The sequence below is a fragment of the Manacus candei genome, unplaced genomic scaffold, assembly GCF_025592945.1.
Source record: "Manacus candei isolate 608988 ecotype Guabito, Panama unplaced genomic scaffold, ASM2559294v1 h1tg000069l, whole genome shotgun sequence".
NCBI lineage: Eukaryota > Metazoa > Chordata > Aves > Passeriformes > Pipridae > Manacus > Manacus candei.
This window is the reverse complement of record NW_026138117.1, coordinates 4289023-4304890: the sequence shown is the minus strand read 5'-3', so window position 1 is coordinate 4304890 and position 15868 is coordinate 4289023. Positions and strand designations below refer to the sequence as shown.

The 15868-nt window shown below is 43.5% G+C and overlaps 1 long non-coding RNA gene across 1 annotated transcript; it reads left to right on the top strand.

Moving 5' to 3' along the window:
• Nucleotides 1-1317: 1317 nt before the first annotated feature.
• Nucleotides 1318-15574, top strand: LOC127479629 (uncharacterized). Its single transcript, XR_007907623.1, has 4 exons — nt 1318-1888; nt 12372-12435; nt 13521-13592; nt 15023-15574. It is a non-coding gene; the product is annotated as an uncharacterized LOC127479629 (long non-coding RNA).
• The last annotated feature ends 294 nt before the right edge of the window (nt 15575-15868 follow it).

The following is a 15868-nucleotide window of genomic DNA, read 5'->3' as shown; positions in this document are numbered from 1 at the left end:
TTCACACAAACAACCTGTTGGGAATGGGTCCTGCATTGTGCAAATTTAAGGAGGTGAGGAGAAAGGGGGTGTAACATTATCTGGCAGGAGCCTAAAGCTTTCCTCAGCTCTTCTTAATTTGCTTGTATAGGCATAGCCTTGAGGATTGTTTTTCTAGGTAATGAGAAGTTTCGCAATGAGGGGCCCTGGTTGTGTGGGGGGTGAGCACAGCTGGGGGTGGGACTGCGAGAGGAGCAGTTTGGCTCCAGCTGGCTTTGGATAGGACACTGGTGGCTATCATAGGGAACCCTAGCAGGCATCTCCTAGAGAAGCACATATGCAGGGCTTTACAGTGTTTTGGCTTGATCTCCCTAAGTGGAATATAAGGTCTTGGTCTGCTAGATGTGTGTGAAGGGGAAGGAGTAGAGGACTGGAGAAGTGGTGATAAATTTTGGAAGAAATCACAGAAAAGTGTCCTAAGGGGATTGCCTCTGTCATGTTTCCCACTGAATGAGGACAGCATACAATCCCAGGCTCTTGCATACAGGGCTGATGACGACCAAAGGGCCTGGAGTACACTGCACCATAAAGGAGCATAAGGCCACCAGTCTGGACTGGAATAAAAGCCTGTCTGACACAGTGCTCTGTTTTCAGCAGTAGCCAAAACCCAGAGGAGTACAGGGTAATACTAATACTTCATCTCTCAGCCTCCAGAATGAAGAGACTTCCTAAGCCAGATACGATGTCTGTGTTTCAGAGCCCTCAGTAGATCTCAGTTCTGTATTTTTATGAACACCTTTTTGAACCCACACCTTTGTTTGGTGCGGATGTCCATGGGGTGTCTGGAGGGTGTGTAAAGGACTGCTTTTCATTTTGGACTAGGATCTTACCAGCTTCTCCCTTGCTCTTGTATTGGAAGATACAACAGGCACCAACAGGAGGCACCAGGAGCTGAACAAGAAAAGGGATTCTTCCTCTAAGCCACAATCTCTCTTTGTGTTTTCCAGTTTTGTTGCACTTCTAGGGCTGGCATAGACCTTTGTCAGACCAGAGAGTCCAGGGTTGGCCTCTCACTCAGACCCTTTCTGTAATTCCTCATGATCAGCCTTCACCTGTATAACCTTAAATGACTGAGCATTATCGAGAGAAAAGAGGCGTCTCCACACAAGGTCTGTGGTGGGTTCATGGAGGCCCAAGTGAGCAAGCAGCCAGGCAACCCCAAAGGCAGCTGGATCGATGGTCTTTGCCAGAATGAGTTAGAGATGTTTGTACTGGCAGCAGAGTTTGCATGATGTGATAGAAAAATATTTTTAGCCTTTTTTTGGTTTTTTGTTTTTTTTTTTTTTTTTCTATTCAACAGGTAATTTTGCCATTTCCTCTGCCCACAGCTTTAGAAAGCCAAACAGCAATGCAGAACACATGGTAGATAGAAATCAGCCTGCAGCATTCACAGGAAGTAGATGTTTCTGCTGTCTGTGAGGGAAGTGGCCACAAAATACAGATGCTAATCAGACTAAAACCATGCATCTCAAATGCTTCAATTCGCCATTGAAAGGTCACCTCTGAGCTTTATAAGCATCAGCTCACAGCAGACCATGCTAGAGTTATGAGTTAGGCACTGTGGGAATACTTGGCTGTTACCTCATACTTGGGAGAGTCAGAGATGCTCTCAGCATCTGCATTCTGCACAGGCCAGCTTTGTTCTGGTCCAGAGCTGGGCCCGTCCTGCCTGCTGGCTTCTTCTTCAGCCCTTCCTTCCTCTGGATCCCACATTTCTGTCACCAGTTGCAGCTTGATGTGTTTCTTCCCCTCTCTCCCAGCCTATCCAAAGCATGTCAACGAGAGAGCTATTCACAAGACAAGGAAAAGAGAACTGATTCTGGAGACTTTCTGGTGTGGCTTGACTGCTGTAAGTAGTGCTGATTCTGCTATGAGCTGGATGCGGTACCAGCTGGGGACGAGGGCTGGCAGGAGAGACCTGTGTGATCACACTGTGCCAGAGGGACCGTGAGTCTTGCAGCTGAGGCTGCTTCCCATTTTCTTCCTCAAGTACAGCCATGCCTTTGAGAATAAGAGGGAAACCTCAGCAGAACAAGGTCTAGTCAAAGTATTCTTCATTAGTTTTACTAACTTGATCTCCTTCTATGACAAAGTGATCCTCTTAGTGGTGATGCAAAGGCTGTGGACTCTTGTAAAGCCTTTGACACTGTTTCCCAGAGCATTCTCCTGGACTAATTAGCTGCTCGTGGCTTGGATGGGCATACTCCACTGGGTAAAAACTGGCTGGATGGCTGAGGCCAGGGAATGGTGTTACATCCAGTTAGTTGCCAGTCACTAGTGGGGTTCCCCATGGCTCAGTTTTGGGGCCAGTCCTGTCTAATATCTTTATCAATGATCTGGACAGGAGGATTGAGTGCATCCTCAGTCAGTTCAAAGACAACACCAAGTTGTGTGGGAGTGTTGACCTACTGGAGGGCAGAAAGGCTCTTCTGCGCAGAAGGATCTGGACAGGCTGGATCAATGGGCCAAGACCAATTGTATGAGGTTTAACAAGTCCAAGTGCCGGCTCCTGTACTTGGGTCACAATAACCCCATGCAGAGCTGCAGGCTGGGGGCAAAGTGGCTGCAAAGCTGCCCAGTGGAAAAGGACCTGGGGGGTGCTGGTTGACAGCAGTTGAACACAAACCAGCGGTGTGCCCAGGTGGCCAAGAACAACAATGGCATCCTGGCTTGGATCAGAAATAGTGTGGCCAGTAGGACCAGGGCAGTGATCATCCTCTTGTACTCGGTACTGGTGAGGCTGCACCTCAAATCCTGTGTTCAGTTTTGGGCCCCTCACTACAAGAAAGACATGAAGGTGCTGGAGCATGTCCAGAGAAGGGCAGTGGAGCTGGAACAAAGTCTTATGAGGAGCAGCTGAGGGAACTGGGGTTGTTAAGCCTGGAGAAAAGGAGGCTCAGGAGGAGACCTTCTCGTGCTCCACAACCACCTGAAAGAAGACTGTGGCAAGGTGGTGGTTCGTCTCTTCTCACAAGTAATAAGCAAGAGGACAAGAAAAAACAGCCTCAGTTTACACCAAGGGAGATTTATACGGGGTATTAGGAAAAATTTTTTCACCAAAAGGATTGTCAGGCATTGGAATAGGCTGCCCAGGGAAGTGATAGAGATATTTAAAAGACGTGCAGATGTGGCAGTTAAGGACCTGTTTTAGTGGTGGACTTGACAGTGCTGGGATAATGGTTGGATGTGTTGACCTAAAGGGTCTTTTCAGCCTAAATGATGCTATTAGTCTATGATTTATAAAAATGTTTTCCTTCTGAAATCTTCCAAATCTAGCAAACCCTTGACAAGTTTCCCTGCTCTTCTTTCCCTACGCCTTTTCTGTCTCTCTTTCTCTTTCCTGTACTGTGATACAAAGGAACTTGAGGGTAAGGAGAGGAGCAGGAGGAGTCTGAAAAAAAGCCAGAACTTGGGTGGTTTTGCTAAGCCATCTCATTGCTATCCCAGCCTGAGTCACTGCACTCCTCACTCACTCCAGCCCCTCCTGAACAACACAGGCAGTCGCAGAGCTGTGTGTAGCTGTTGTTATGGTGTGCTGGTTTTGGCTTGGGTAGAGTTAATTTTCTTCATAGTAGCTAGTGTGGGGCTGTATTTTGGATTTGTGCAGGAAACAGTGTTGATAACACTGGGATGCTTTAGCAACTGCTGAGCAGTTGTCAGGCAAAATCAAGGCCTGTTCTGCCCCTCACCCCACGAGACCCACAGGCAGGCTGGGAGTGCACAAGGACTAGGGAGAGGACGCAGCCAGGACAGCTGACCCCAATTGACCACAGGGATATCCCAATACCATATGGTATCATGCTCAGCATATAAAGCTGGAGGAAGAAGGAGAATGAGGGGACATTCAGAGTGATGGCTTTGTCTTCCCAAGTCAGCATTACACATGCTGGAACCTGGCTTTTCTAGAAGTGACTGAACACCTGCCTGTTCATGGGAAGGGGTGAAAAAAATTCCTTCTTTTGCTTTGCTGGCATGCATGGCTTTGGCTTTACCTATTAAACTATCTTTATCTGAACCCACAAGTTTTCTCACTTTTACCCCTGCAATTCTCACCTCCATCCCACTGGGGAGAGGGCAGTGAGAGGCTGTGTGGTGCTTAGTTGTCAGCTGGGATTGAACCATGACATACAGCCAGCACATGAAGCCTTTACGTTGGTTACCACTGGTTACCCAGTTCCCCTCATTGCATAACAACTAACAGGAACACCAGGTGACTTGTCACCCTCTCTTCTCTCACCTCTGCTTAGCTCTTGCCTTTTGCAAAAAGGCACAGGCAAAAAGGCAGCTACCTGTTCTGCACCAAGACAGTCCAAGGGCTTCACCCTGACCCTACCCTGCCACCCTCCCAGATGCCTGGGAGAAGGGCCCCACAGTGATCCTCCACACTGTGCTGTGTCCCACTGACTTCTGTTCCTGTCCGTAACTTTATGCCTTTGAGGGCTGTACATATGCAAGTATTTTTCCTAGGCACATTTGTGCAGACAGTTATTGCCTGTATGTTCTGCGTTCCTCTGGGAGTTTTAGTATAATATTTGTACTTTGGGAAAATTCATCCCTTCTCCTTGGAGCCATGAGTCCCCTGTGGATTCCCAAAAGAAGCTTAGAAAGAGCCCTGTGAACCTGACTGCATCAACACGTCCTGCTTAGCAGCCAACAGAGAAACTCAGATCCCTATTGCTTCTGGAAAGAGACACTGAGGCTCCTTTTAATGCTTCATTTCTCTTGCTAGAATTTTAGATAGGAAACCCTGCCTGGGAGTAAGGCTGTGCTTCTGCTTTCAGCCACCCAATGCCAGATGACTGAAACCAGCTTCTCCCTACAGCTCCTGAGAGGTAAATACATTATTCTGCTCCTGCAAACTGCTGGGACTGAACCATAACAACCACTGACAGAGACAGTGTTATGTTGCAATCACTAGTTATTATTGTGGTTAAAATATACCCAGAGCATGTAAAACATGAAATAGTCCTTCCCATCTTTCTAGAGGGCTCCAAATGTTCCTGCCAGCAGTGACAACAGTGGGACTTCATAAGGCCTCACAGCTGGAGGGACAGCTCTTCCCACCACAAAATTTTAAGTTGCTTGGTGATTTCAGCAAGATTTCTCAGTGACAGAGAAGTCTCAGTTCTTGTAACTTTGATGAAAATTGTTGACCAAGCAGAGGAGAGAGACATTAATTCCAATTACTGTTCCTGCTAAGGAAAAATCTGTATTTTTAGAGGCTATTGATCAAGAAGGAGAAATAAATATTGAGAAAATGAGGCTGGGATGGTTCTGATAGCCCTGGAAACTACTTGTTTTAGTATTAAATCTTCTGTGTTGTCTTTTGCCCTCAGAGCATGATTAATCCCTACAGTACACTGCAAGGGTCTGGATGTTGCTCTGACCCACTGTGACCACCACAGTATTCATCACTGCTTCTATCTTTGTAGGCTCCCAGGCAGGAACCTGGAGATCCTGCCATTGTATCCCTCCTGCCCCCTCACCTGGACTATCACAATTTCCCCCTTACCCTTTTGCTGAACTGTGGGACACAGTGATGCTCCTCTGATAAATGAGTGTTGGTTGCCTGGGGGCGCAGTACCCTGATGCTGGTCCTACACTGGTGGAGCAGTTTAGCCCAGGAATCACAGGGATGCTCTGCCCCAGTCTCTTCTCTCAAGGAGAACTTCATGTCTCAGACATTGGCCAGGAGAACAATTACATTATTGTAAATGACCATGCATCACTTGGAAGAAAGGTAATTAAACATCTGAAGGCCAGAGACTTGGTTTAATGACAAGAAGACTCAACCAAAAGCTGGGGAGGCAGTGATACTGCCTACATGAAATGGTGATCACCTGGCTGCTGCTGTTTCTGAAACTTGAGAGAGAGGTTTTGAGACCTGTGGAAATTTTGAAATCATATTGAGTGATGAATGTTAAGAAGTAATTACAGAAAAAGAAAAACAAACAAAATGAACAGTGTATTTTTTCCCTTCCTCCCCCATGTGAAATGGTAATGGAATATGGTTTCCTATTGTAATGTAATGCTTTAAGTACTTTGTGTCCCAGTTTCACAATGCTCAGTACGATGTGTACAAAAAATAATATGAGTATGTTGTGGTTAGGCTGTTTATCAGCTATCTGCTTTACTGAATATATATTTATATATATATGGTATTTTCACTGTGAATTAACTGTATAAGTAAAGAAAAAGAAAAATTCATTACCAGTCAGTTAAACTTCACAGGATCCTGAAAAAAGCTACAGAGGACAGTCAATGTCAGGAAGATAAATTTATGCTTTTTTTTCCCTTTTCTTTTTAGAGTATGACTTTTTTTTTTTGCCAGGGTGTGGGGGGGAAATTGTTATTTGTGTTAATTAGTGGTGCCTGGATAAAGGAAGCAACTACAGTGGCACTTTGTAAAACTTGCTATGTATTTTCTGCTGTAAGTCCTCTGAATATGAGATGATTGTGTACAATTGGCATCATTCACTGCTAATAACTGCGATTGACAGCATGTGCCAAAAGTCCACTAGCAAATCCTGGTTCACATTTCAAATGACTGCTTGTTTCAGCCAAGTGCATGCTCCTTTTAGTTGCTGTTCATGAAACAGATTGCTTTTTTACATCAATATAAATTTTTGCTTATGTCTATCCAATGATATATATGGAAGGTGTGTCCATTCTTCCGTTTGCTACGTATCATTCTGTTTGTGGTCCCTTCAGGCTACTCACACGATGGTGGGACTTTGATCCTTCCCCTACTGCAAACACTGACTGGTCAAAGCAAAGGCTGCAAAAGCCTGTAGACTCAGTGGTTGTTGTATGATCTGCATATTTTCCCTTCCATGCCCTCCAGCCCAACTGGAACTGTGCAGAGTAACCATAACTTTCATCAGCCCTCCTTTTGCTGGCAGGAATAGGATAGCTTCCTCCTCTTCCCTGATGGTCAGAGTAACCCATCCCTGCTTTAGATCCTCTTTTGAATTCCTTTGACTTCAGGTAACCTGATGCCTAGAAATGCACACTATATTATATTCCAATATTTCCCCACCTGGATAGGACATACCTCCCTCAAGACTGAATCTTCTTAATGGATTCCAGTGCCACTGATGGATCATCATAAGCTCACTCTTTCTTTCTCTCCTTTCATCATTTCCAAGTTTGTGTTCCTATCTTCCAAATAACTTTTCAATCTTCCAAATAACTTTTCATTGCTACTTCCAAAAGATATTTTGCATGACTGAATTTCATTTCCATTCAGTTCAGTCCCGTGGGTCTTCATACACATTATTCTTGTCCTCTCTGTGCTGATGTCTTTCAGCTTTTTAAAACACTTCTATAGTTATGTAAACCTCAGGAGTTATTAAACAGGAGGGGCTTCTCCCAAGACTGGTCCTTAGGAAAAAACACTAGGTATTTTTTCCCATCTCCAGCCACATAATTACTTTTCAACCTGATAGATGGAACACCTCTCCTATGAGGAAAGGCTGAGAGAATTGGGTTTGTTCAGCCTAAAAAAGAGAAGGCTTTGGGGTGACCTAATTGCAGCCTTCCAGTACCTGAAGGGAGCCTACAAGAAAGATGGAGAAGGACTTTTTACAAGAGTGGCAAAGAGAGTGCATTTAGGTTAGACACTAACCTAGAAGAAATTCTTTACTGTGAGGGTGGTGAGACACTGGAACAAGTTGCCCAGTGAAGCTGTGGATCCCCATCGCTGGAAGTGTTCAAGGCCAGGCTGGATGGGGCTTTGAGCAACCTGGTCTAGTGGAAGGTGTCCCTGCCCATAGCGGGGGTGTTGGAATTAGATGATCTTTAAGCTGTCTTTCAACACAAACCATTTTGTAATTCAATGAAAGAGATGTTGATATCCTGTGTTTATTCATCCCGTTTTTCTGCAAAAACCTGTGAGTCACTTAAGTAAAGTGTAAATGAGACTCAGCTGCTTTGGTATAAACCTCAGGCTCTTGAGTTAAAACATTGATGAATGCTAATTGCAGACCAAGTGTCTGTCTATGACTTTGAGAAGCCATAGCATGGCTAAACCCATGTCTAAAGTGGAAACCAAAAAGAGACGTATGGTACAGAATACCCTGTGACAGTAGTCTGAATATATCTTTTGTGTCCAAAGTCACAAGACAAATTTTTTAGCCCAGGTGCAGTTATTACTGACTCATTAGAAGCCAATTTAATGGTCAGTGGCATTTTTAATTAAGGAAAAACAAGCAAGCAATCTGTTTGTTTTGCTCAAACAGATGCAACAGCTTTAATTGGAAATACCGAAATCTGTTTGTGACTTCTGGATGCAGTATCATGCTTAATTAATAAACCTGAAGACCATCCATTTCTTTTTTAAAACAACTCTCTTTTTCTTCAATATATGTACTATTTTCCTCTGTAATTTAAAGATTTGGTACACTGAAATTAGTGTAGTCTAGTCATAAACTTGGACAAGGGAGAAATTGTTTATTCTTTTATTGACAGTAACAAATTTATTAGAAATGCCCCAAAAAAACAGGTCCAAAACTACCACCAGGTTAAAATAACTTGAATTAGAAAAGGTTTTAGAAATATCCACAAGAGGTCACTGTTATCATTAACAATAGCTAAACAGAACTTGGGAGCTGAGCATCCTTTGTCCCGTAGAGAAAACATAAGGTCGTTCAGAATAAATGTTCCCTACATAATATCTCTCTCATCTATCTTACAAAAGAAAACCCCTGAGATAACAGTTTTTCATTCCTAAATTAGTTATAAGAATCCTAGATTTTAAAGATGCTAAGACTATTCAACATTTTCCCTGTCAAAGAATGACCTTTGCAAATCAAGATGTTTTAATTAGAAGGTTTTCTGGGGATGTGTGCATGGTTTGGTTCATGGTTTCCCAGGGTACTACAGCAAAAAATATAAATAAATAAGCCTCAAAATTTTGTCTTTCTTAGGTTGGTAGAGGATTGCAAACTCCCTGTGTTATAGGTTCCTTTCCTAGCTGGGGCCTTTTCTTATCTTAAAAGACACAGAGACTGGGGAAAATGACAGTAGAAGTAAAAGCATCCATTACAATATCAGATCCATACATTTCCTTACGGAGAGGTTATATGAAATGGTAACTTGATATCCTGACAGTAAAATTTGATGGTTAAGAAAAGGGAAAATTTTGAACTGGGACCTTTGGAATACCAAATTTTCAACACCGTAGAAATAAAGGGGCTGCCTGTAAATTCTACCATGACAAGCACAAGGGGAGAGTAGGATCCATGTTATTTGAACATTCTTTTTTCAACAAAATTGCTTTCTGTTACCTTGAAATAATCATTGAAAAGCACCATATTTGAATGATTAAGATGCACACAAGGGTGCCTTTCCTTTCTACATCCTCATATGAAATGGAAAAGGAAAGTAGGGAGGTCACCATAATGTGCTGTAGACAGTAATTCATAGCAGCAGCGTGCCTGCTCAGTGTGATTGCTCCAAAATATTCTGCTGTCAAATGGAGGCAGTCATTCCTCACAGAAACAGCAGTCCGCTTCCTCACAGGGAAACAGAATGGAAAGGGCAGAGGGATATTACTTTAGGACAGATGCAGATCAAATGAAGCAGTGCTTTGACTAGGGCCTTCTGCCCAAATGACAGTGTAACTGCTGTGTTAATGGAAACCCTGGAGGTGGAATGAATATGGGCCCTTCTCCGAGCAGGCATCGCTGGACCAGAGTAATTCTATACTGTGACTGAGGTGCAGACAACAAGAGACAAAAATAGACTTTGATTTTTTTCAGCATCAATTTTGTGCCAGCGGCAAGTGCTTAGGTAAAATCTTCCACTCTGCTCCTTATTGCTCCTTAACCTCTGGGTAAGTTGGTCAAAGAGCATTTCTAGTCAACACCTCTCCTGACCTTCTCCACTTGAGCAAATTTCCTATAATAACTACCACAGAATACATCATCTCCCAGTAGTTGCTTGGGAGTAGTTCTAACTAGGGCATGCTAGTTGAAGAAAAGCCACTGTATTTCCAGAGGTCAGTGATTATTCATGAGAAATAATCTTTTTCAGGAAAGCAAAGCCACCTGATGAGCTATTCTGGAACAGCAATTGGAGCATGTTTGTTTTGGAACAGTTATTCTGGTCTAAAAAGGCTGGAGGATTACCAGATAACCTAATGTACAGACACACACACACACACACATCCACCCCACCTGGCTGGGAGTCTACAGTTGTGCACCTATCTAGGCAATTATGTGGAAAAATTACATGCCCAGACACTGAGAAGTTTTAGTGGTGTGTGGCCCTTCTCGATCACAGAAGATGTCCTCTGTATGCAGGGGAGGTGTTGGCCAAGTGTCGTAGTTGTTTGTGTCATAGAATCATAGAATTGTTAAGGTTGGAAAATGTCTTTAAGATCATCAAGTCAAACCATTACCCTTACACTGCCTTATTCACTACTAAACCATGTCCCTGAGTGCCACATCCACATGTTTTTTGAACTCTTCCGGGGAGGGTGATTCCACCACTTCCCTAGACAGCCTGTTCCAATGCCTGGAAACCCTTTTTGTTAAGAAATTTTTCCTACTATCCAATATAAACCTTGTCTGGTGCAACTTGAGGCCATTTCCTCTTGTCCTGTCACTTGTTACTTGGGAGAGAGGCCGACCCCCACCTTGCCACAATATACTTTCAGGTAGTTGTAGAGATCAATAAGGTTCCCCTGAGCCTCCTTTTCTCCAGACTAAAGAACCCCAACTCCCTCAGCTGTTCCTCATAAGACTTCTGCTCCAGACCCTTCACCAGATCCACTGCCCTTCTCTGGACATGCCTCCAGCACCTCCATGTCATTCTTGTAGTAAGGGACACAAAACTGGACACAGGACTCGAAGTGTGGCCTCACCAGTGCTGAGTACAGAGGGACGATCACTGCCCTGATCCCGCTGGCCGCACTATTGCTGATACAAGCCAGGATGCCATTGGCCTTCTTGGGCCCCTGGGCACACTGCCGGCTCATGTTCAACTGCTGTCTGCCAGCACTCACAGGTTCTTCACTGCTGGGCATTTTCCAACCACTCTGTCCCCAGCCTGTAGCACTTGCATGGAGTTGTTTTAATCCAAGTGCAGGACCTGGCAATATAAGGTTTGGACCACCTCATGGCTAGAACTGGATCCTCCCAACCTGGGATACAACGCAGTCATGAAAGAGGGAAACGAGGGAATAGGTCGTTAACAGGCAATGCATTAAATAGACCAAAATAATTCTCAGACAAGCCCTTTTCACATAACTGTGTCAAATTGTTCAGGGAAAATTATTTGCATTAATGTCATATCTCAATGCATGATGCTTTGGCCCTTGGCTGTAAAATGTAAGGTTGCCTTTGAGATTGAAATGGACAACTTCAATTTCTCCTTAAGTATCTTAAAATCTTTAAATCTCCCTTTTGACAAAGAGCATTAATATATCTGAATTTTTCATTTCATTAAGACACTTTTACAAACTGTGTCTACCACTATAATTACTTAACAGTGGCTTGAAGTACGGCTTGTTTGTGAGCTTGCTCGTGAACAATTTTTGATGGAAAGCACAGCAGCATCTGAGCCCAGGCATCAGAAGGGTAAATCCTGTGAGTGAGAGCAAAGCAGGGATGGCAGCATAGCACAGAGCTGGAAATCCTTTTGTGGTGGTTTTCCTGTGGGAAGTGAAGAAATGTTCTCTTGACACACAATTAAGTGAAAGGCAAATGCTAAAACCGGTGCTTTGAAAAATGAATATAAACCTTTCTAGGCCATCTGTTTCCTAAATCTGGGAAGCAATCCAGTCTGGAAGCGTGTTCCCAAACACCTTTCATAATCAGCAAGGGGTTTCTCCCACCTGAAGCTGAAATTTTTCCCAGGACTAGATGCCCAGTAGTGTTCCTGAGCTAATCATATTACCTTAGATAATAACTAAAGGACAGGAACTTGAGTGATTTTTTTTTTTCCTGATTCAGTTATAGTTATTACAAGGAAGGGAAAGCTGTGGGATGCACTCAGATATAGCTTGTCATTGAAATCCACATCTGCGACACAGTTTGATTCACAGTCGCTGAATATTAGAAAGGCAACATTCATGATAGTGATCAATATATGTGCTGCATTTAATGATGGCAGTTCAGGTAATTAGGAAGGACGCCTAGAATGAAGCTGGGATCTGAAACCTGCAGGTTTCCCTTCAGAGAAAGGCATAAAGGAATAAAGCAGGGGGAAATAGCACATTTGGCTTTCAAGCCCTGTGGAAAGATCCTCTTTGCCAGTGGCAGAGGCTCTATTAATCGGAAGAGGAAAAGGATGCTGCCTTTGAACCTCTTTGCTTTCTTACCCCGTAGAGCTTTGGATCATATCAAATGAGGGACATTGATGAGGATGCATGTGCACACACAACAACAGCAGGTAAGGGCATTGTAGCCACCAGAAAGAAAGGTTTCTTCAATTCAGCTCTTGTAATCCTGGGCAGGGCTTTATTTAGATGTTTCTAATTACCACAGTATGTTTAAATAGATACCCAGAGAAATCAGCAGGGAGCAACAGTTTTCCTCACCGCCTGGCAGGGCTGATGATGACAAGGGTCATGTAATGGCTTAATATGATGCCACTTAATATCCTACTTAAGCAATGTAATTATGGGGTTTATTTGATAGAGCAAGAAGGTTTATCTCCTGCAAAAGGCATGAATAAGACTGCCAGATGCAGGTGCTGCTGTGTTACAAGACTCATTTTTTATATTATATAGTTTTTACAGCCTTGTCCACTTGGGTGATTTTCATTTTCTAAATCCAATGCAGTCTGTCTCTTCAGTCTGTCTCAGTGGTGCCCCTGCATAAATAAGCCACTTTCCTGTAGTAGTTGGCAGCTCTCATTACAAATATTTTCTGCCAGCTGCTCTTGGAAGATTTCTTTATTTTAGCTCTTCACCACAAAATGGAGATCTCAGACACTCATCCCATGTTTTAACATAGTATGCCTCAAAGGAAGTGACTCAGTCTTTGTATACAGTCTTGGTTGACAGCAAAGTTTTCATGTAGAAACATAAAAAAGAGATTTATGTAACTAATATAACACTGAAAACAAACAAGCCCTCCAACCAAGTTCAAAGCAGCAGGTTAACACGTACTTTCTAAATAAATATGGTGCTTTCAAGCTCGCCCAGACCTCACGATCTAAATCTTAAGATGCTCAAAAGAACTAGGGAAGAGAGGAGGGAGACTGCGCTAAAATTTTAGAGCCATTGGGGATTTTCTGTAAGAATTTGCAAATACTGAGCTCTTGCCACATCTTCTGAAGGACTGTAAAAGGAGGGAAGGGTTCCTGTCATTGAAGGCAAGGGCAGCAGCCTCTGGGGAAGTGTACCTCCATCAGTGTAACACCGGTTCCTTCAAAAAATACTGAAACAAATAATCTGACACCTGGAAGGGAGCAGGGAAGGAGTAGCTGCCAACGTGGACTTGTCAAGCTAGTCTTATTTCTTTATGTGACAGGGTGACAGATCTCGCTGACAGAAGCAAACGCATGTCTGGTCACGACATCTCCCGCAGAGCGCTCACAGGCAAGTGGAGCAAGTGTGTGGTCTAGACAGATCTGCTGCGTAGTGGGCACAAAACAGTCTGGAAAAATACTACTCAGAGAGTAATGGTGATTAACTCATTATCAAAATGGAAGTTTTGATCAAGAAGGCTCTGCGGGAGGCTGCTGTGGCCCTGTGATTGCTCAGTGTCTTCAGCAGTGCAGCCAACGGTGACGATGATGGACTCGAGAATGAGCCTGTTGCATTTACAGACAGCAGCAAGGAGTGAGCACCCTCTGTGGTGCTGGGAGCAGGCTTCAAAAGGCTTGATGTGTGTAAGACATGGCCACCTAAAAAATGAAAAAGAAAAAAAAAATGCAATTTAACAGGGAAATGTTTAAAGTACTAATGGCAAATGCCAGAGAGGGATCAGCTCTGCAAATAAATAAATCTGAGATACTGAACAGGAGTCTACTGTGTCATGCTGTAATGAGAAAAATAAACTTCATATTACTACACATATGTAAGAACATGTAAAGCAACACTTTAGTTCTGTTCATCCCCGATGTGGTCTCAGCTGGAAGGTTATGGGGTACTGCACTTGAAGAAAGGTGAAACCTATCTGGAGACAACTCAGAAGAGACCACTGGAAAAGGCAGAGCCAAGAAAGCAGGATCCATTAGCCAAGTCTGAAAGACATCAGTGCAGTTTAGCCTTAGGAGAGACAGCTAATCTGCCCTTCATGCCTATTAGTGAGGAGACAACTAGGAGTGGACCAATGTTTCAGCAAAAATGGTGAGGTTAGATATAACACAAGCCCTCCCTTGCTGAGTCAGGGGCTATTGGGAGAGATTGTCAGGCCTCATTACTGGTGGCTGAAGGAAATCTTAGGCATGTAGCAGCCCCACACAGCAGACCCAAAGTAGGTGACCCTGCAAGGAGGGCAGCCAGTTCTGCTGGTGGGCAGCCACCCACCAGCTGCCAGCACCCATGCACAGGTTTAAAGACATCCGCATTTTCACTGAGACTGGCGGTCAGGACAGCCACCCTTCTTCAAGCTCTTAAACACCACTTGCTTCCCCTGCTAAGTGATGAGGAAAATAATGGAAAATGCTATCGAAAGGGATAAAGTTGTACTTGGCACTTAGGAAGTATATGCAAGCAGTGACCTTGCTGTGCTGCCTGTCTTGCATGTGTCTGCACATGCATGCTTCTACCTTGAGGTCTGTATGACAATAATCTGTGTTTGGGTCAGCACCTCTCTTCAAGTTTCTGTAAGATTTATCTGTATGTTGCTCTAATAGCACAGTTACAAGGTTGTTTTTCACAAGAAAGTGCCATTTAAAGTATTGAGTCTTTGGGAGAAACCAAGTAGTGGGCTGTGTGGAGTCCCACAGTTTGAAACTCTCAAAGATACGCAGGTATCATGAGCTGAGGTGCAGGGCACTAACATCTAACCTTTCTTAAAATAGGTAGTCTCCTGCTTTGCTCCCTTTCCTCCATCTAGTCAGAGGGCATGGCACATTCACCAGACATCTTATGCTTTAAAAGAAAATGAAAAGAAATGGAAATGAAAACGAAAATGGAAAGCAATGAAAAGAGCCTGCTACCGGTCTCACCTCAAGAAGAAACAGCTTTCTGTCCCTGGGGAGCACACAGGTTTCTGATGACAAACTCAGGGGAAGGACATCCCACACTGCCTGCCAGCTTTTGAAAGCCATATCATGCCCTCCCAGCTGGCACGACCAAGGAACTGGCTCTCTTCATGTCCGCAGGGAATTAAGGCTGGCTGAAGGAACACTGAAAATCTGAAGTGATTCAGACAAGCATGACTCAGCCACCCTGTCACAGTAAGTTTATAATGCTGAGGAAGAAATTTACTCTCGAACATATTTTAATTGACACACCAGATAATATACACTGAAAGAATATCTTTCAAAATAAAAGATGACAGACTTTCAACATCTGGTCTAATTCCCTGCAACTATACTAGCAGATGTAAACTGTTATGCATTCTATTAGCAAATATCCTTCCTTTATTTCCTTTTTCTAAGTATATGAATGTACTTGTATATATTTTTTATTACAGCTATAATAATCTATCTTAATTTTATGTATTCATGCTTGAATTCTGGATTTAAGCAAAAACTGCTCATGGTGCTCAAAATTCTGCTCATCAAAATGGATAGGAGTTTTGCTAATTACTTATGTGGGGCTAGGATTTTGCTCAATGAGATTACGCATGTCTCAGGAGTTTCCAGAAGCTATATAAACTGTGAGACTGAAGCCCAAGTTGTGTTTATAGGCACCATAACTGCACCA